General features: G+C 36.0%; 1 pseudogene; it reads left to right on the top strand.

The window, feature by feature from the left end:
- LOC111146536 overlaps positions 1-22,132 on the top strand; it is a 30,825-nt pseudogene extending 8,693 nt beyond the window's left edge.
- The last annotated feature ends 246 nt before the right edge of the window (positions 22,133-22,378 follow it).

Below are 22,378 nucleotides of genomic sequence, written 5' to 3'. Positions count from 1 at the left end.
ACTTAACTCTAACCTAGAAAATACATGGATGGCTTCCTGTTTGGGAATAAGCAATAGCCTAACATAGTAAATGGGATTTTTACAAGTCATACTACATAGAGGATTCTCCTCCCTTCCAATTTATTTTAAAGAGGACAAGGGAAAAGTGGAAGGGCCCGAGTCTAATCCTTTTCCGACCTAATAAGCTGAGTAGGACCTACTGAGAACAATTAATGATATAATGAAGATACCACAAATAGGATGAGAAAATCTGCCCCTTGCACAGAGTGAATTTGGTGTTTCTCATTTAGCACATACTGTGAACTAAGGGTATGAGCCTTCATTCCCAACAGACTTGTTGGATTGGAGGCTTCCAATATTTAAATTAAATTCTCAGGAGCTGTTGTGGTCTGTTGAGAGAGACAATTATCTGGCAATATTTTAGAATACTTTTGTGACAAAAATCAATTTTAGGTAGTATTCATAAGTTAAGACATTGACACGGAAATGATTTATCCTAATATAGCCCTTAAAATTTGTACATCATGAAATTTGGCTCTTTTGTACAAAATGGTAAAAGATGATTCAGCAGCAACAAATGTGTAATGCTCATGTGTATACACTAGAGGGCACTCGTCTACTATTTTCTATTTGAACAAAATTTACAGTAATGGTTTTTAAACCAGTGCACAGAAGAATCACAGTAGGATCTTGTTTAAAATGTATAACTTTGGCTGTGGATGGGCCAATGAATCTGCATTTTTGGTGAGAGACTATATGGAAGCATGGTAAAGAGGATGGCTTGTGGAGCCTGATTGCCAGGACTTGAAACCCGATTTTGCTGCTGTGAAAGTGAATAATTATTTAACCTCTGCGCTGTTTCTCATCCATCAGATGAAGTTAGAAGTAGCACTTAAAGAAAGAGAGAAAGAAAGACAGAAAGAACGTACCTTTTAGGGTTACTATAATGTATGATTAAATGAGTGAACTGAGAACATACAACCTAGTGCCTGGCAGTAAATATTCGTTCTATTATTATAAGCATTCTTTTCTCCTTTTTTTTATTTTTTAATTTTTTAAAAAGATTTTATTTATTTATTTGACAGAGAGACAGTGAGAGAGGGAACACAAGTGGGGGAAGCAGGAGAGAGAGAAGCAGGCTTCCCACAGAGCAGGGAACCTGATGTGGGGCTCAGTCCCATGCTGGGATCATGACCTGAACCGAAAGCACATGCTTAACAACTGAGCCACCCAGGCAAGCTTTTTTCCTTTTTAAAAAAAAAAATATTTTATTTATTTATTTGACAGAAAGAGACGCAGCAAGAGAGGGAACACAAGCATCAGGAGTGGGAGAGGGAGAAGCAGGCTTCCTGCTGAACAGGGAGCCCAATGCGGGACTCATCCCAGGACCCTGAGATCATGACCTGAGCCTAAGGCAGACACTAAAAGACTGAGCCACCCAGGCACCCCTACGAGCATTATTTATAATAAAGACATTCATTGATTTTGTTGTGGGAAGATTTGAGGAACACATGACTACTCCTAAAAGAAAAATATATATTCTCCTGACACTGTGCAGCCAGGCTAAGCCTTCAGGTCCTGACCCTCCGCTGAGTGGTAATGGAATGGCAGGAACCAAAGGTACAGGATGAACGGAGCCAAGTAAGACTGGTCTTCGCATGCTCTTTAAAGAACTTGTACTTTATTCTGAAGTCAGTGGAAATCCTCTGAAGGCACCGAGGCCGAAAGTGGCAGGATTAGATTCACATTTGCCATGGATCCGCTCTGCAAGCAGAGTGGGGGATGGAATGTGAGGCGTGAGGCTGGAGGCACGTGGATAGAGGACCTCAGGCAGTTGTAAGGTTGTACCGGCTCCTTTCCATCCTAAGGAAGAGACTTCAGAAAGCATTAGGATTATTCACATTAGTGACTCTAATAACAACAATTTGAACCTTATAAATCCTTTCTTCTTAGGAGTTCAAAATAGAGTCAAGTTTGTAATAAAACTCTCTCTCTCCACTCCACCCTTTGATTTCCTCCACTAGATGGTATATACAGGACCCAGTCAGCATGCTCCCTAGGTTTTGAGCCAGATCCTCCAAATAGGACTCCTTTGAGCTATGCAGTCCCCAAGGAAAAACTGGACTGCTCTCCACGGCACCAGAAGCTGAGAAGGGAGATGGTTTTGCATCTCACTCGGCGATCCTATAGATGGTGGGGTAGATTTCCAGGAACCATGGCAACTTTGAAGTGACTGACCGAAGAGAAACAAACTTCTGCTCTATCACCACCCAGCCAGAATGGGAGGAGCTGCCAGGCAAGCAGAAGGGAGGGAGGTTGGGAGAGCTAAGGTCACGGTCTCCCGCCTTGACTCTGCCTGGAAATCACCAACACTGTTTGGTTACCAGCTACCATCAAATTAGCAGTGCCAGGGAAAAATAGCTACCTGAGTCTTGTCTTTAATACCTGAGGAGTGACTGGATAATTTCATGAGAAAAGAATTTATTCCTGGGGGCTGCCAGCTTGTGGACTCAGCCAAGCTTTATATCTAGTCTCTAAGTCTCTTAAAAATATACTTGGTTTTAAGTCTCTGAAAACATGTAAAATATGAATAGGTAAAATAGCTCTTCCCCCTTTTAGAGTTGTTAAGATTGAAGAATCCTAGAGTATTATCTTAGACTGCCTGAGATAGAACCTAATCCAATGGTTTTCAAATTTGTTTTAGTATCAGATCCCTTGAAATGAAATCCTATTTTTTTAAAAAAAAGTTCAATGAATATGTGGACAGAAAGCAAACCTGCTTCTATTGAAGGAAGTTTCTGGTTGGCAGTGTCGCCCACATCCTATCGTATGACTGAATGCTTTGAACCCCTAGGACCTAGACAAGCAGAGATAATGATTAAATCAAGTCTTCCACTTTACAGAGGAGAAAAGTGAGTCCCAGAGAAGCACCAATTATTTGAGTAGAGTGCAAAGGCAATGAGGGGAGGCACAGAAAGAAAATTGAAGGTACCAAACGAATTCATGATAGAGAATGGAGTTTGGTTAATGTTTTCTTTGGAGTTGGATCAGTGAGTCAAGAAGAAAGGCAAATTGGAATGGGTGGGGGTGAGATGAAGGTTTAACTTAGATCCAGAGAAGGATTTACAAGAAGAAGGGATACAAACTTTGGAACTTTGATGTCTCCTGCCTGGAATTTATTTAATGTAGCAAAGTTGGTTCTCTGTCTAGAGAGAATCAAAGCAAGCTTTAAATTATAGTCCTGCATTAAAGTGGAGACCTTCAGCCCTCCCAGCCATTAGTCATCGTCATCCTTGGCGTTATCAAACATCCATTAAAAGTCAATACCAGTTAGGGGTGCCTGGGTGGCTCAGTGGGCTAAAGCCTCTGCCTTCGGCTCAGGTCATGATCCCAGGGTCCTGGGATCGAGCCCCACATCGGGATCTCTGCTCAGTGGGGAGCCTGCTTCTTCCTCTCTCTCTGCCTGCCTCTCTGCCTACTTGTGATCTCTGTCAAATAAATAAATAAAATCTTTAAAAAAAAAGAAAAAGTCAATACCAGTTAAACACAGAGGCACATTTCCCGCCGGACACTGTGAAGGTCAGTGGTTTAGACAGAAAACAACATGGCAATTTCCTGATAATTCATGGGAGAAACATTACCCAGTTCCAATCTGTGGAGGCTGCGTTTAGGCAATAGGCTTAAGCAATGGAAACCAAAACAAGGCAAAAGGACCCACAGTGACCCCTGAGGGGAATATAAACAGGGCTCAGGGAGTGACCCACCTCAAAATAGTCATAGACTCTAACCAGCCAATTGCAACAAGGCACAGTTCTTAAGATCAAAAAAAGAGGAAAATTCCATATACCCCATACTCCTTTACTCTGCCCTGTAACTGTAGCCTCTCCCCACTGCCTTGTGATAGACAGTCTCTCCTTTGCTGTCCTGCCTGCCACTCCCTTGCAGTGTTGTATTCAATAAACTTCTCTTTTGTTCAACCTTGGATGAATTCTTTCACGGTCCCCAGCACACCTCCCCCCCAACTGGAGCACTCCACACAATCTTTCTTACCTTCTTTTCTAGGTTAAAAATCAAAATCAAAATTTACCTGGTCCAGGGAATGTGTGTGTGCCCACCTGATTCAGTTAATTATTAGGCTTAGCAACTTCTATTCTTAATTTGCCTCACTGAACCTCTGTTCTTCACCTATAAAGTACAGATAATAAGAAAGATTTCTCAGTGTTTTTATATGAATAAAAGGAAATAAGATATGTTAGCTATATAGCACAGTGCCTGATAGCAATTATTTGAAAATGGCTAGTTTCTTCTCTGGCTTGGATCTCTGAAAGACCAAATGAATAAAAAATTGAGAGAGGTTAAATTTTTCTTTAATATCTTTCCATCTTTTCTTTTAGAATCTACTCTAATTCTGGACTCTCTTATTTTTTATTTCTTTCCATCTCCTCTGCCTTTCTTTTAATTCTGGAATAATTATGATAAACTTTCATTAATGTGGAAGTTAACTGATTTGTTAAGAATCAAAGTGGAGAATGAATCAGATACTAATATCCAGTACAGTAGTTTGCTTTTAGTAACAAAATTTTCAAAATTTCCCCCTTAGACATTCACACAGAGATGTTTGTTTCTCATGACTATTTTACCTCTAGATGGTTAAAGAACATCTTTTATCTGTACATAATAAATTCTATACCATTGACCAAGGGTGTCTTTGCAGATCAGCATTTGGTCAATTCAGACCAGCTGAAATTAACACATGTTATTCAAATGGAAATGGTAGAACTGGAAAGTGCAATATCTGAAATAAAAAAGTTCAATGGATGGGCTTAACAACTGACTGCTGATTTAGAAAAAAATTTATTGGGGCGCCTGGGTGGTTTGGTGGGTTGAGCCTCTGCCTTCAGCTCAGGTCATGATCTCAGGGTCCTGGAATTGAGCCCCATATCAGGCTCTCTGCTCAGCGGGAGCCTGCTTCCCCCTTTCTCTCTGCCTACCTTTCTGCCTACTTGTGATCTCTCTCTGTCAAATAAATAAATAAAATCTTTTAAAAAAATTCATTAACTTGAAGACAAAATTAACTGTATAATTAACTGTATAATTCAAATTCAATAGAAACTGAACAATGATGAAAAAATGACTGATATAAGGCTGGACAGAACCTCAGTGAGGATCAGTTTGTGAGGCAATATCAAGAAGTTACTATCTTTGTAGTCAGAGAGAGAGAAGGGGGAGGGAGAAAGGAGGAAAGGGGCAGAAAAAAATATTTGAGGATATAATGGCCCATATTTCCCAAATTTGGTCAAAAACATCAGTTCACAAATATAAGAAGCTCAGTAAATATCAAGTAGGATAAATACAAGGCAAACCACACCTTGGAATATTATAGTCAAACTAATGAGCATCAAATAAAGAGAAAGTCTCCAAAGACAAAAGACATATTTCATACAAAAAGAGAAATATATGAAAAATGGCTGACTTCTAATGAAGACTATAAGACAATGAAATTGCATACTAAAGTTCCTAAAGAAAAAAAATCTATCAACCCACAAGTCTTTATCCAATGAAAATCTTCCTTAAAAATGAGGGTAAAATAAAAACATTTTCAGATAAGTAAAAGCTAAAAGAATTAATCACTATTAGACTATCAAAGACTACTTTTATTTCTTAATTTAAAAAACAAACTGCTTAAAGCAAAAATAACATTGAACTATCATCAGTTTTTAACATATGTATGTACGAAACTTATGACAACAATAGCACAAAGGATGAGAGAGGAAGTATATGGGATTCTGCTGTTGCAGTCTTCTTAATTTTACACGAAGTGTTGTGATATTAACTCCAACTAGATTGTGATGATTTAAGGATGAATAATGTGATCTCTAGAATACCACTTAAAAAAATAAAAAAGTACAGCAACAACAGAGAAATTAAGATAAAATACTTAATATTTTTTATTAATCAAGAGAAGGGAACAAAGGAGAAAAAGAGAAATAAAAACAGATGAGAAAAATAGAAAACAAACTGCAAGATGGATGTACCTGTTTATCTTGAATAGAAGAGAAATGTCCCTTTCTGTGGACATTCTAATCATTGTCACAGAATTTTTTCACATTACAGCTTGCACCATAGTTACATGTTTATAATTTTTTCCCTCTTACTAGACAACAAACTCTTTGAGGATGAGAACCATGGCCAAATGGAAGAAGAGATGAAAACCATGCAGACCTTTAAGTTCACTAAAGATTCAGTTTAAGTGTCTTCCATGTGACTAGCTTGCTTTCATGTAAACTTAAAAAAAAAAAATGAGTCGTAAAGGGTAGGTTTGAGCAATCTTTACACATACTTGTCATACTTTCAAATAAACTTTTTGCCCACTGGCCAGTTGGCTTAATCATTTCTACATGGTGCCAGCTGATCAAGAGATCACAATTACTTCTAAACTAGATGGTGAAGAGGTTTCTTATTGATTAGGGCCAACTCCAGCTAACTGATGGTGTGGCCAAATCACACTGAGCAGTGAAGAATGTCACAATTACATTAATGTCAGCCATGGGTACAGGTGGGAGAGGTAACAGCACACCCGGTATATAGGTATATAGCACTGATTTGGGGTGTCATAATGTTCATGTTTACTGTGACTATAAGCCTGGATTTTCCAGAATGATCTCATAAATACACTCTAAATTATCAGATAGTGTGTTCAAGTTTGAGGTTCGGAGTATATGATCCTCATATTTATGACAATATTATTTATATGAATTAACATAGAGTTTCCTAAAACACTCTATAAAGCTCATTAATTCTTATTCTTCCCATTGCCACTCTGCAAATGATGTGATGAACTTGCTAATTTTGGTTCAAGAGTATTCTTCCAATCCATAAGCATGGAAGGTTTTTCCATGTTTTTGTGTCTTCTTCAATTTATTTCATAAGTGTATTGTAATTTCTAGGGTATAGATGTTTCATTTCTTTAGTTAGGATTTTTCCAAGTATCTTATGGTTTTGGTGCTACTGTAAATGGAATCAATTCCCTAATTTCTCTTTCTACAGTTACACTGGTAGTGTATAGGAGAGCAACCAATTTCTGTGTATTGATTTTGTATCCTGCCACATTACTGAATTGCTGTATGAGTTCTAGTAATTTAGGGGTGGAGTCTTTTGGGTTTTCCACATAGAGTATCATGTCATCTGCAAAGAAAGAGAGTTTGACTTCTTCTTTGCCAATCTAAATACCTTTTATTTCTTTCTGTTGTCTGATTGCTATTGCTAGGACTTCTAGTACTATGTTGAACAATAGTACAACAGAACAACAGTGAGAGGGCATTTTTGTCATGTTCCTGATCTTAAGAGAAAGGCTCTCAGCTTTTCCCCATTGAGAGTGTTATTCACTGTGAGCTTTTCATAGATGTTTTTTATGAAATTGAGGAATGTTCCCTCTATTCCTATGCTCTGAAGAGTTTTAATCAAGAAAGGATGCTGTATTTTGTCAAGTGCTTTTTCTGCATCAATTGACAGGATCACATGGTTCTTCTTTCTCCTCTTATTAATGTGTTCTATCACACTCTTATTAATGTGTTCTATCACACTGATTGATTTGTGAATGTTGAACACCTTTGCATCCCAGAGATAAATCCCACCTGGTTGTGATGGATAATCCTTTTAATGCACTGTTGGATCCTATCAGCTAGGATCTTGTTGAGAATTTTGACATCCATTTTCATCAGGGTATGGTCTGAAATTCTCCTTTTTGATGGGGTCTTTGCCTGGTTTGGGGATCAAGGTAGTGCTGGACTCATAGAATGGGTCTGGAAGAAACAGAGGGAACTCTGTTTCTGTTTTTTGAAATAGCTTCAGGAGAATACATATTATTTCTTCTTTGAATGTTTGGTAGAATTCCCCAGGGTATCCATCAGGTCCTAGACTCTTGTTTTTTGGGAGGTTTTGGATCACTGCTTCAATCTTGTTACTGGTTATTGGTCTATTAAGGTCGTCACCTTCTTCCTGTTTCAGTCTTGGCAGTTTATAGGTTCCCAGGAATGCATCCATTTCTTCCAGGTTGCTTAATTTATTGGCATATAGTTGTTGATAATAATTTCTGGTGATTATTTCTATTTCCTTGGTATTAGTCGTGATCTCTCCCCTTTCATTCATAATTTTATTATTTTGGGTCCTTTCTTTTTTCCTTTGAATAAGTCTGGCCAGTGGTTTATCAATCTTATTACTTCTTTCAAAGAACCAGCTTCTAGTTTCGTTGATCTGCTCTACTATATTTCTGGTTTCTAATTCATTAATCTCTGCTGTATTTTTAATTATTTCTCTTCTCATGCTTTGCTTAGGGTTCATTTGTTGCTTTTTCTCCAGTTCTTTAAGGTGTAAAGTTGGTGAATTCAGGATTTTTCTATTTTTTTGAGTGAGGCTTAGATGGCTATGTATTTTCCCCCTTAGGACCACCTTTACTATATCCCATAGGTTTTAGACTGATGTGTTTTCATTCTCATTGGTTTCCATGAATTAAATTCTTGATTTCCTGGTTGACCAAACTTTCTTAAGCAGGATGGCCTTTAGCTTCCAAGTGTTTGAATTTCTTCCAAATTTTTTCTTGTGATTGAGTTCAAGTTTCAAAGCATTGTGGTCTGAGAATATGCAGAGAATAATCTCAATCTTTTGGTATCAGTTGGGCCCTGATTTGTGACCCAGTATGTGGTCTATTCTGGAGAAAATTCCATGTGTGCTCAAGAAGAATGAGTATTCTGTTGTTTTAGGGTGGAATGTTCTGTATATATCTATGAGGTCCATGTAGTCCAGTGTGTCATTCAAAGTTCTTATTTCTTTGTTGATTTTCTACTTAGATGATCTGTCTATTGTCTACTCTATTGAGAGTAAAGTGTTGAGGTACCATACTATTAATGTATATTATCTATATGTCTCTTTATTTTGGTTAAGAGTTGGCTTAGGTAGTTGGCTGCTCCCATGTTGGTAAATAGATATTTATAATTGTTAGATCCTCTTGTTGGATATACCCTTTAAGAATGATATAGTGTCTTTCTGTATCACTAACTACAGTATTTAGGTTAAAATCTAGTTTGTCTGATATGAGAATTGCTACCCTAGCTTTCTTTTGAGATCTGTTGGCATGAAAAATAGTTCTCCATCCCTTCACTTTCAGTCTGATGTATCTTTAGGTTCAAAATTAGTCTCCTATAGACAGCTTATGGTTGGGTCCTGCCTTTTTATCAGAAGAATAAACATTATAAAAATGTCTATACTGCCCAGAACAATGTATACTTTCAAGGCCATCCTGATCAAAACACCAATGACATTTTTCAAAGTGTTAGAACAAATGATCCTAAAATTTGTATGAAACCATAAAAGACCCTGAGTCACCATGGAAATGTTGAAACAGAAAAACAAAGCTGGAGGCATCACATTGCCTGATTTGAAGCTATATTACAAAGTTGTGATCACTAAGACAGCATGGTACTGGCACAAAAACAGACACATAGATCAATGAAACAGAATAGACCAGATATGGACCCTCAACTTTATGGTCAACTGATCTTTGACAAAGCAGGAAAAAATATCCAATGGGAAAAAGACAATCTCTTCAATAAATGGTTCAATAAATAATGAACCATTCTCTTTCACCATACACAAAGATCAACTCTAAATGGATGAAAGACCTCAATGTGAGACAGGAATCCATCAAAATCCTAGAGAAGAACATAGGAAGTAACCTCTTCAACATCAGCCACAACAGCTTCTTTCAAGACAGGTCTCCAAAGGCAAGGGAAACAAATGTGAAAATGAACTTTTGGGACTTCATCAAGATATAAAGTTTCTGCCCATCAAAGGAAACACTCAAAAAAACAAACAGGCAACCCACAGAATGGGAGAAGAAAGTTACAAATGACACTACAGAGAAAGGGCTGATATCCAAGATCTATAAAGAACTCCTCAAACTCAACGTTCAAAAAACAGACAATCACGTCAAAAAAAAAAAAAAAATGGGCAGAAGACATGAACAGACACTTCTCCAAAGAAAACATTACAAATGGCCAACAGACATATGAAAAATCTTCATCATCATTAGCCAACAGGGAAATTTGAATCAAAACCACATTGAGATACTGCCTTACAAAATGACAGTTAGAATGACAAAAATTGACAAGGCAAGAAGCAACAAATGTTAGAGAGGTTATGGAGAAAGGGGAATCCTCTTACACTTTGGGAGGGAATGCAAGTTGGTGCAGCCACTTTGGAAAACATTGTGGAGTTACTCAAAAAGTTAAAAATAGAGTTACCCTAGGACCCAACAATTGCATGGCTGGGTATTTACCCCAAAGTTACAGATGTAGTGAAAATAAGGGCACATGCACCCCAATGTTCATAGCAACAATGTCTACAATAGCCAAACTGTGGAAAGAACTGAGATGCCCTTCAACAGATGAACAAAGACGATGTCTTCCATATATAAAATGGAATATTATTTGGCCATCAGAAAGGATGAATACCCAACTTTTGCATCAACATGGATGGAACTAGAGGAGATTATGCTAAGTGAAGTAAGTTAAGCAGAGAAAGTCAATTATCATATGGTTTCACTTATTTGTGGAACATAAGGAATAGCACGGAGGACATTAGGAGGAAGGAAAAAAATGAAGGGGAAAACATCAGAGAGGGAGAGGAACCATGAGAGACTAGGGACCCCAGGAAACAAACTGAGGGTTTTGGAAGGGTGGGGGGGTAGGCTAGCCCAGTGATGGGTATTAAGGAAGGCACATATTGCTTGGGGCACATATTGCTTGGACCACTGGGTGTTATACACAAACAATGAATCATGGAATACTACATCAAAAACTAATGATGTAATGTATGGTGACTAATATAACACAAAAAAAAAAAGAGTAAATGAATTCACTTCATTCTTACTATTGTTCTTATGAAGGCTCCCAGAGCAGTAATTTGGAAATAAATACATAAATAAATAAACATAAATAAAATGTTTTTATATGTAAGATTTGATGATCTAGGTACAGGTATACTGAATGCACTTTCAGCATTTATGAGTGGACATTCTTTTTTAGTCCCTTAATTTTCACATCACATATGAAAAGACAAAAGAAGTGAATTTGCCATTAACTACACACAATTTTTTGAAATGGGCTGATTTTCCCTAAAGCTTACTAAAAGGAAAAGCTAAGCTTCAAGTTATAACCAAATGTTTTACAGTAAGAGGAAATTAGAATACCCAGGAAATGAGCACTTATTCTAGTTCTCTTTTAGTCAGTGTGTAGTCTCATTACACATTTTAAAATTCTACCACAGAAGCAACCAGTAACTCTATCAATTTTCTTCAGACAGCTTTGGTCAGAAGAGCATCAAGGAGTCATTTGGCTAACATTTCATAAGGAAAGTTTACATCAAATATTTCTCCTTGAAATTTAATTTACTTTTAGGAGTCTATTCATGGGCATTTTCAAATGATACTTAAAATCATATAAACAAATGATTCAATGTTAAAATCTGAAATCATCCAAATCACCTTCCCTCCAGAAGTATAAAAAGGATAGATAAAAATGAGAAAAACAACTCATTTTCACCAACAGAAGAAAGACTATTGAATGCAGTGTGGATTTGAGCTTTCTCTTTCTTTCTTTTTTTTTTTTTTTAAGATTTATTTATTTATTTTAGAGAGAGAAAGTGGGGAGGGGCAGAAGGAGTGGGAAAGAAAATCCTCAGACAGACTCCCTGCTGAGCATCGGGCTACATCCCAGGACCTGAGATCATGACCTGAGCTGAAACCAAGAGTCAGACGCTTAACTGACTGAGCCACCAGGGTGCCCAGCTTTTTTTTTTTTTTTTTAATACCAACATCACAATTCTCATACTTTTTGAAATCCTTTTGCAGTTGGAGTCAATAGTACAGATTATAACTTACTTGTGTTCTTTGTATATAACCAACCTATTGAGATATAATTCACGTACCACACAATTCACTCATTTAAAGGTAAGTTTATTCACAGAGTGGTGCAATCATTGTAACAATCAATTTTAGAATGTTTCATTATCCTAAAAAGAAGCTTTGTACCCATTACAATAACTCCTCATTCTCCTCAACCCCCTCAGACCTAGGCAACCACTAATCTAATTTCTGTTTTTAAATATTTTCCTATTCTGACCAGTTTATATAAATGGAATCATAAAATATGTGGTCCTTCGTGACTGGCTTTTTTCATTCAGCATAAAATTTTCCAGATTTACCATGTTGTAGTATGTCTAGTACTTCATTGTTTTTTATTGCTGAATAATATTCCCTTGTGTAGCTATACCACATTTTATCTATTCATCATTGATGGCTATTTGTGTTGTTTCCACTGTTGGACCATTATAAATAATGCTACTTCAAACACCCATGTAAAGGGTTTTTTAAGGACATAAATTTTCATTTCTCTTAGGTATATATCTAGGAGTAGAATTGCTGACCCATATGGTAACACTATATTTAACCTTCTGAGGAACAGCCAGCCTGCTTTGCAAAGCCCAAACAGTGAATAAGCATTTTTATTTCCTCACATCTTTGTGGACACTTTTTAATTATACATATCCTAATGGGGTGATGTAATACCTCATTGTATTGAACTTTTTTTTTTGTTTCCTGTTTTGTACAGACCTATTAGCATGAAATCAGTCTAAGATTTCACCTATTTTCAGTAAGACCTTACCTAAATGACATATTCTAAGTGACCAATGAATTCTTTAAAATTAGATTAACATTGATTAAATGTTCGTTAAAACATCTAAGAATCTAACACACTTGCTGGGAACTGATTTAAAAACCAGTAGTCTACAATAGGGACCACAATAAGTTGAAAGACAGCTGCAGGGTATATGTTTTAAAATCCATAATGAAATTTCAACTTCTGGTAATGGCAGACAGAATAATTTTGACCAGTTGCGCCCAGAAAATCTCAACAAACTTTTTTCAAAAAATCTACCTGTAGGTATCGCAAAGCTAACACGGCAGTGAAGATCATTAGGGCTAAGATTGAGGAAAGGAAGGAAAAGAATTAGGGTGGAACAATACAGGAGAGCCTACAGGTTTGGTTACTTTTGTCCTAAAAGTATATACCAACTATGGAAGAGATGAATGAAAAGTTGAGCAGAGTTTTTAATACCTTCATTTGGATGGAGGACAAAAACTGGATAATGGGGCTAATCAAGGAATGTGGGTGGGGAGTAGGGAGGTTCTAGTAAATACCCCAAAGGCTAAACCATAAGAGTATAGAGATTAAGATTTAGCCTAGTCCTATGACATCTTAATCCTGGATACTATATCAAAGTGAACTTGCATTGCTAGTAGTTCTAGATACTCCTCAGACAAATATAAATCCATTTAAGAAGAATTCAAAAGCCCTATGTGTCCTCTGCAGGATTAAAGAAAAAAAAAATCTAGGCACATCAAAGTAAATTGATGAAAATGTAAGAGAAATTCTTTAAAAAGAATAAGAATTATTGAGATTATCTTTAGAAAGGCAATAATTCAGCTGGAAGCTGCCTTAGTCATATAAATAATGACAACCCAAACACACCCGAATGATTTACAGAGTTCTGAAAAATAAATATTGCCAATCTAAAATTCTTTATCCAGCAAAATACCCTTCAAATATGAAGGAGAATGCATTACTTTCTATTGCTATATAACAAATTACCAAAAATTTAATGGCTTAAAACAAAGCCATTTATTGTATCCCAGCTTCTATAGGTCAGAAGTCTGGGTATAGCTTAACTAATAGAACATTAAATGAAACAATAATAATAATAAAATCAATCCAAAAGAATGCAGGAAAGAGAAAATAAATGGGTATGGCATATAAAAACTGAACATTAATACAGTATATTTAAACTCAAATATATCGGTACTCACATTAAATATAAATGCCCCACGGAAAAAAATAATTTTCACACCAGATTTTTTTTTAATTTTAAGTAAGCGCCACACCAAATGTGAAGCCTGAACTTACAACCCCAAGGTCAAGAGTCACACGCTCTATAAATTAAGCCAACCAGCTGCTCCTCAGACTGGATTTTAAAAACAAAACACAGCACCTATAGGCTGCCAATAGTAGGTAGATCTTAATAATAAATATAGAGAGAAGTTAAAAGATGGGGGCACCTGGGTGGTGTAGTGGGTTAAGTGTCTGCCTTCAACTCAGGTCATGATTTTGGGGTCCTGGGATTCACCTGAGACCTGAGCTCTCTGCTCAGTGGGGAGTCTGCTTCTTCCTCTCACTCTCACTCTCCCTCTGTGCTATTTCTCTCTCAAATAAATATATAAAATCTTTTTAAAAAGTTAAAAGATGGACAAAATCATAACATACAAATGCTTATGTAGCTAAATTGGTATCAAACAAAATAATATTAAGGCAAAAATATTACTAGAGTTAAAAAGGGAATCTTCATAATGATGAAACAGTTTACAATGAAGATGTAGCAGTATGCACTTAAAATATATAATCACATTTTATAAAACAAAAATAGACTCTCAAGTGAAAATAATGTTTCTATAGAGAGGGAGTTGTTGATATTTCTCCCGGTTACTGATAGAACAAACATCAAACTTTGTAAAGTTAAAGAATATTTAAACAATACAACTAATAAAATGATTTAATTCACACATACAAAACATGTAATTTAACAATAGAAAAGCCAATGAACAAAAGTTGATCTTACCTTGGGTCATAAAAGCAAGTCTCCATAAGCTTTCAAATGATTGGCGTTGTACAGAATATGCGGCCCAAATGCAACTGGGCTGGAAATTAATAACAAGCAATGACGACTTTCCAAATATGACAAAAGAATAAAAAATAGGAATAAATCTCTAATTACTTAGTCCAAAATTTAAAACCTTTCCACAAAATACTCCAGGCCCAGTAGACTTCAGCAGTAAATATTATCAAATAGTTAAGAAACAGCAACACGGATCTCACACAAATTCATTCATACGATATTTCAAAAAGTGGAAATATTTCTTAACTTCTCTGAGGCAGCATAACCCTGATACCAAAACCCTACAAGGATGTCATGAGAAAGGAAAATTTCCAGACAACTACACTAATTAACACAGAGGCAAAAATTATGAGCAAAATATTAAAAAGTCAAAAAGTACATAGGAAAAATAATCCGTCCCAGGGATGCCTGGGTAGCTCAGTAAGTTAAGTGTCTGACTTTGGTTCAGGTCATGATCCCCAAGTTTTGGGATCAATTCCCATAAGCTCCTTGCTCAACAGGGCACCTGCTTCTCTCTCACCCTCTACCCCTCCCCTCAACTAGTGCTATTTCTTTCTCTCTCTGACTCAAATAAATAAATAAATAAAATCTTTAAAAAAAAAAAGAAAAGAAAGGATAACCCATCCTGAACAAGTTACATTTAGCTGAGAATGTAAGGTTCTTTTAAATTCAAAGATTAAGCAACATAATTCATCACAGTAACAGAATAAAGGAGAAAAATCATAGATCATCTAAACAGAGGACGATGAAGGCATTTGATGAACTTTAACATTTATTCCTGACTTAAAAACAAACAAACAAACAAACAAACCTCTTTGGTACTGCTACACTGAGAAATAGTTTGGCACTTTCTTATAAAACTAGACATAAAGGCTCCAGAGGATCCAGTAATTGCACTCATGGAAATTCATCCCAGAGAAATGAGAACGTACATTCACACGAAAATCTATACATACATGTTCATAGCAGCCTTATTCATGATAACCAAAAATTGAAACAATCCAGGGGTCCTTCAATGTGAACAAAATGTGATATATCTGTACTGTGGAATATTACTCAGCAACAAAAAGGAATGAATTACTATATTTATATACAAAACAATTTGGATGAATCTCCAAGGAATTATGCTGAGTGAAAAAGCCAATCCTATTCATTACTGTATGACTTATTGGATTTATATAAAATTGTCCAAAAATAAAAATTTTAGAAATAGGGAATAAATCAGTGCTTACTAAATGTTAGGGATAGTAAGGAAGAAAAGGATGGAAGGGAAAAACATTTGCTTATAAAAGGCAACAGGAGGAATTTTTGTAGTGATGCAATTGTTCTGTATTTTGAGTTTGGTGGTAGATATAGGAACTACACATGAGATAAAATTGAACAGAACTAAATACACATGAGTACAAGTAAAACTAGGGAAATCTGAATAAGATTGGTGGATTGTAATATAAAGTCCTGATTATAATATTATACTATAGCTCTGCAAGGTGTTATCATCGAAAGGAACTGGGTAAAGAATACATAGAATCTTTCTATGTTACTTCTTACAACTTTGTGTTAATCTACAAATTATCTCATCAAAACTCCAATGAGATACCACCTCACACCAGTCAGAATGGCTGAAATTAACAACACAGAAAACAACAGATGTTGGTAAGGATATGGAGAAAGGGGAACCCTCTTATGCTGTTGGTGGGAATGCAAACTGGTGTAGCCATTCTGGAAAATAGTATGGAGGTTCCTCAAAAAGTTAAAAATAGAACTACCCTATAATCCAGCAATTGTACTATTAGGTATTTACCCAAAGGATACAAAAATACAGACGTGAAGAGGAACATGCACCCTAATGTTTATTGTAGCATTATCAACAGTGAAACTATGGGAACAACTCAAGTGTTCACCGACATGAATGGATAAAGAAGATGGGAGAGAGATATATATATTATATATATAGATATATAGGTATATAGATATATAGATATGATATCTCCAACAGAATATTACCCAGCCATCAAAAAGAATGAAATCTTGCCATTTGTAATGATGTGGGTGAAGCTAAAATGTATTATCCTAAGTGAAATAAGTCAGTCAGAGAAAGATAAATACCATAGGATTTCACTCATGTGTGGAATTTAGGAAACAAAACAGGTGAACATACAGGAAGGGGGAAAAAGAAAAGAGGGAAGCAAACCATTAGAGCCTCTTAATGATAAAGAACAAACTGAAGACTGATGGAGGAAAATGGGTAGAGGATGGGCTAAACGGGTGATGGGTATTAAGAAGGGCACTTGTTATGATGAGCACTGGGTGTTGTATGTCAGAGATGGATCACTAAATTCTACTCCTGAAACCAATATGATACCATGTTAGCTGACTAGAATTTAAAAAAATATATGGGGAAAAAAATCTACAAATTATCTCAAAATAAAAAGTGTGATCACAAAATAACTCCTAATAAACTGGTAATAGTTGAGAATTTTCAAATCTAATCAAAAGTATTTCTTAAAAAATACAACAAATATCATACTTCTTGAGGAAATATTGAAACTTTTTTTTAATATCAAGAACAGAATAAATACCTGCTGTCCTCACTTTTATTCACCACTGTGTTAGAGGTTCTAGCTTTGGAATAAAGCAAAATATAAAATAAAAATTGTAAGGACAGGAAAAGAAAACTGTCATTATTCACAGATCATATGATTGTATAAGTAGATTCCCAAAAGACTACAGGTAAATTTTGATATTAATAAATATATTAATGAAGCTACTGGAAAAATCAATGTACAAAAACTATATATATATAATACACAAAAATAAATTGTATACATTAGTAAAAAAAGGAAAAAATATAAAACACATTGTTTACAATAAAATAAGATTAAATGCTGAAGAATAAATCTAACAAAAGTTTTGTAAGTCCTCTGCATTGAAAAATATAAGCATTACTAAGAAAAATTAAGGAAGATCAAATAAATGACAAAAATGTCATCAATGAGTTTTTCAAAATCATGAGGTATTATGAAGTATTATTAAGTATTATGAAGACATTAACTTCTTGAATTGATCTATGGAGGAAGTACTATACCAATCAAGATCCCAGCAAGTTTTTGTTATTATTGTTGAGGAAACTGACAAGGTGATTATATAATTTATATTGAAATATAAAGAAGGAGAACTAAATCACTGTTAAAGAACACCATGGGAAACTTTGCCCTACTGAAAATTATTTACATGAATTATTAAATTATGTCTAAAATATTAAAAAGCAATATAAGCTAAGGGAGAACAGTACTTGCACAAAAACAGACAAAAAGCCCACTGACACAAAATAAAAAATGCAGAAACAGATACTGCTTGGTTGGACACACAATTATGACAAAAGTAGAACTGCAGAAAAGTGGGTAAAAGATTATCTTTTCCATAAATAGTGCTGGGCCCATGCATTAATCTTGTATAGCTGTCATAACAGATAACCACAGACTTATCTTAAAATAACAGAACTTTATTAACTTACAGTTCTTTCTGTCAGAAATCCAACACAAGTCGCAATGAGATAAATCAAAGTACTGACAGGGCTGTGTTACTCTCTAGAGACTCTAAGAGAAAATCCATTCCCTTGCCATGCTCAGATTCTAGAAGCTTCCAGGGTTCCCAATTCACTGTTCCACATTGACTCATGGCCCCCTTGCTCCATTTTCAAAGCCAGCAATGTTTCATTTCTCTGATAATTCTTCCCTACTCACATCTCTCTCTGACCACAGCCTGGAAAGGTTCTCCTGTTTTAGGGACCCATTTGATTAAATGTGGTCCGATCAGAAAACCCAGGATAGTCTCCCATCTTGAAGTCACATCTGCAAAGTTCCCTTTGCCATGGAGATCTCTGTGATTAGGACATGGACATCTTTGCAAGGCCATCATTCTGCCTACCACAGTCAACTAAGCATTCCAATGTAAAAAAGGAGAAACTTCCTATATCTCTTACCATACACAAAATTGATTCCAGATAGACTGTAACTCCAAAAACAAGTAGAAGTTTGGAGAAAAATATAGAAGATTCTTATCTTCATGATAATAGGGTGGTGAAGAATTTCATAATTAAGACACAAAAACATTTGACATAGGATTGAGAAATTGGTCTACATTAAAATTAAGAACTTCTTTTCATTAAAAAGTCCCATTAAAAAAGTGAAATGCAAGCAACTGAGTGGGAGAAGATATGAGGAACACACACCACCAATGAAGGGCTGTGTCAGTTTGGGTTCCCCCGAAAGCCGAGCCTGAAAAGGGAACCCAGGTACAAGAGTGTGTGTTACACTTCACAAGAATACAAGTCAACAGCATCCCCCCTCAACTGAAAAAAAGGTGTTAAATGTAATATTTAACATTTATGAAATGTTTTTGATGGCTAACCTCTGGACTAAGGATTTTGTATATATTAACTCAGTGAAGGCTTAAAACATGCTCAAGAGGTAGATGCCTTTATAGTTGCCATTGAGGAGGAAGCTGAATTACAGAGTAATGTCCTAAAGCTACTAAATATTGTTCCTGATAGTGGAGATTTTGTCTTTTTTTACTGCTACGTTCCCAGTGCCTAGAAAAGTGCCTCTTAACAGAATCAGTGGCAAAAACAGGATTCAAACCCATGCTGCTTCTGGTAAAGACTGCATTCTTCACCAGAGCACAAGACAACTCATAATATTTCTCATCAATTTCAAACCTCCTACTCCAGCCCAGGCTATGAGAATAAAGACAATAAAAGTAGAGGAAAGTGAAAATTTAAAAATTTCATTCTTTAATCTAGATGCTTTAGAGAAAAGGCAGATGAGAGAAACCAAAGGCCTGAAGAATGTTTTAAAATACTTCTCTTCCCCACTGGGTTTAAGATTGTATTTCTGTCATTGCCAGTCACCATGTTAGCCCTTACCAATGAACTTCACGGATTTTAAAAACTTAACTTCCATAACCATTGTCTCAACATCCCAGCCTAATCCTTCATGACACTCTCTCTGCTAAAAGACATGCTGGGGCTGGCTGTTGGGTCAGCGATGGTGTTACAGCCAGAGTCATCGGAAGCCGAAATCATGTTCTGAAAAACAAATGTTCCTCTAAGAAATAGACAGCTGGGGCTTTCACATTAAATACAGAGCATTTTCCCCCCAGCAGTGTGGGAGCCCTAACAGTTCAGGGATGCTGATCAAGAAACATGTTGTCCAAACTACAGATCTCCCTTTAGAAGTTTTTATTGCTGGTGTTGATGGTGGGGTGTTGGTGGTGTTGGTGATAGTGTGTGTGTGTGTGTGTGTGTGTGTGTGTGTGTGTATAAATTCATGCAATGGTGCACTCTCCTTTTAAAAGAAGTGATTAAAGTGTAATTTCATATAAGTCCCCGAAGTCTCTTCTAAGATATCACATTTTCCCTTCCATTGGAAGATGGCCAGGTTGTTTTATGTGGGTAAGGGGAATTATCTCAAAGTATTATTCATATTTTTTCACTGAAATATGCACTTAAGGATCACTAATCAAAATTTGTCAGTCAAAGCTACTGATGTGGTTATTACCATGACTGTACATACAAATTTTTGGCACTAGTGATTATGTCTCTAGGGAAAATGAGTAGTTTAAAATATTAATGTATTTCTATTACTTATGCATTTTATTTTCTATGAAGTATATTTATGTATATATCCATTACCATATCAAACCACAATACTATTAACTGAGCCTACTGAAAACAGATGATTTATATTTTCATTACAATAAGTTTCTATATAGTGACTCACTCAGTCAATAAAACTTACTTATTTTGAAAACTATAATTTTATGTACCCTAACTTGAATTATATGTAATAAAGTTGCAGCCTGAAGGGAAAAGTTTAGAGAAAAAAATAGCATATCTGGAGGGTTATAGAAAAAATTGTAAATATATGATATGCAGGATTATTTATTATTTCTCAAATATTATATCAACCCCCTAAAAAAAAAAAATCATCATCATGACCAGTGTCAAGGAGCTTACTGCCTATTTTCTACTAGACTTCAGGTCTGATGTTCAAATCCTAATCCATTTTTAATTAATTTTTGTATATGATGTCAAATAGTGGCCCAGCTTTATTCTTTTTCATGTGGCTGTCCAGTTTTCCCAACACTATTTATTGAAGAGACTGTCCTTTTCCCATTGTATATTCCTGGCTCCTTTGTTGTAAGTTAATTGACCATACATGTATTTCTGGGCTCTGAGTTTGTAAGTCTTTTACTATTCTTACATCAATAAATCAGAAAAAGAAAGCATTTATTTTTAATACAATGGTATGAATAGCACATTAGAAAAAGCATGGATTTTTGGAGTCAAACGAAAATGAATTCAAACCGACTCTGCCACTAATTAGTGGTGTTACTATAGGCAGGTTACTTGACCTCTCTTAGACTTTGTTTTTCATTTTCGTAAGAAGGAATAAAACATGTGCTTGGCAGGATTGTTGCGAAGAATTTTTATCCATCAATTTCATCAACATTTAAGCATTTATAAATACTATAATAACTTAACACAAATATTTAAATAAATAAAACTCTCCTGCATCCAGTTAAGGTATAGTTCATCGATATCTCAAAAATGTGGCACCAGAACTCAGCCCAAATATGATAAAACATCAGCCAAAAAACCCCTCAAGTCCTTGATTATCTCTATTACCATGCAGCACTGACCAGCTAGCTATTTCTGGGAGGTGCTGAGTAAGTGTGTGTTGCATGGGTGGAGCCTGAGAATATGAATCAGTACATAGTAAGAGCAGGACTGGTTATCTTCTCTGATCTGCTTCCTAGAACTGCTTATTGAAAACTGAACAGCAGCCTTGAGGTTTCAAAAAAGGCTCACTTATAGTATCCTTCTCTGTGGTAAAAAGGTCTGGTTGGAACCCAATGAGGCAAATGAAATCACCCACACCAACTCCTATCAGTGGAATTGGAGGCTAATCAAAGATGGACTGATCATTCAGAAAACATTCACTGCCCATTCCCACACTCAGTGCTGAATAAACACCTTGCCCTGCTGTAAAGGCAGGTATAACAGGCACAAGTATGCAAAGGGCACTGCCAAATGCCTGAGAAGTAACCTGCATGAGAAGTTCAGAGCTGGCTGCTCGGGAGATAAAGTGAGTATAAGAAGACTGACAACTGCATGTATCACAGCCTGTACTTGAAGGTGAAGGAGAATGTGTTTAAAAACAAGCTGATTTTTATGGAACACATCCATAAGCTGGAGGCCAACAAGGGCAGCAAGAAAATGCTGGCTGACCAGGCTGAGACACACGGGTCTAAGGTCAAGGAAGCACATAAGTGCTGGGAGGAATAGGTCCAGGTCAAGGAAGAGAACAGGACTGAGACCACGAACTAAGGCTCCCCTCTTTTGTCTGTACATAATGGCCTCCATCATTATTCAATAAAATAAGCCTTTATTTGCCTGGGTGGGGTGGATGAATTACATTTGTTTTTCTGCCAACTATGTGGTCATAGTGAGCATTTGACCAATTGAAAATCTAGGTCTTTTTTCATATCAACTGCTGTTCAATAAGCTCTCCCTGTTTATGGATGATTGAAT

This window comes from Enhydra lutris, unplaced genomic scaffold (assembly GCF_002288905.1).
Source record: "Enhydra lutris kenyoni isolate GAN:26980312 unplaced genomic scaffold, ASM228890v2 scaffoldscaffold2, whole genome shotgun sequence".
Classification (NCBI taxonomy): Eukaryota; Metazoa; Chordata; class Mammalia; order Carnivora; family Mustelidae; genus Enhydra; species Enhydra lutris.
The sequence above is the reverse complement of the archived record's forward strand: the minus strand, read 5'-3'. Positions and strand labels throughout refer to the sequence as shown.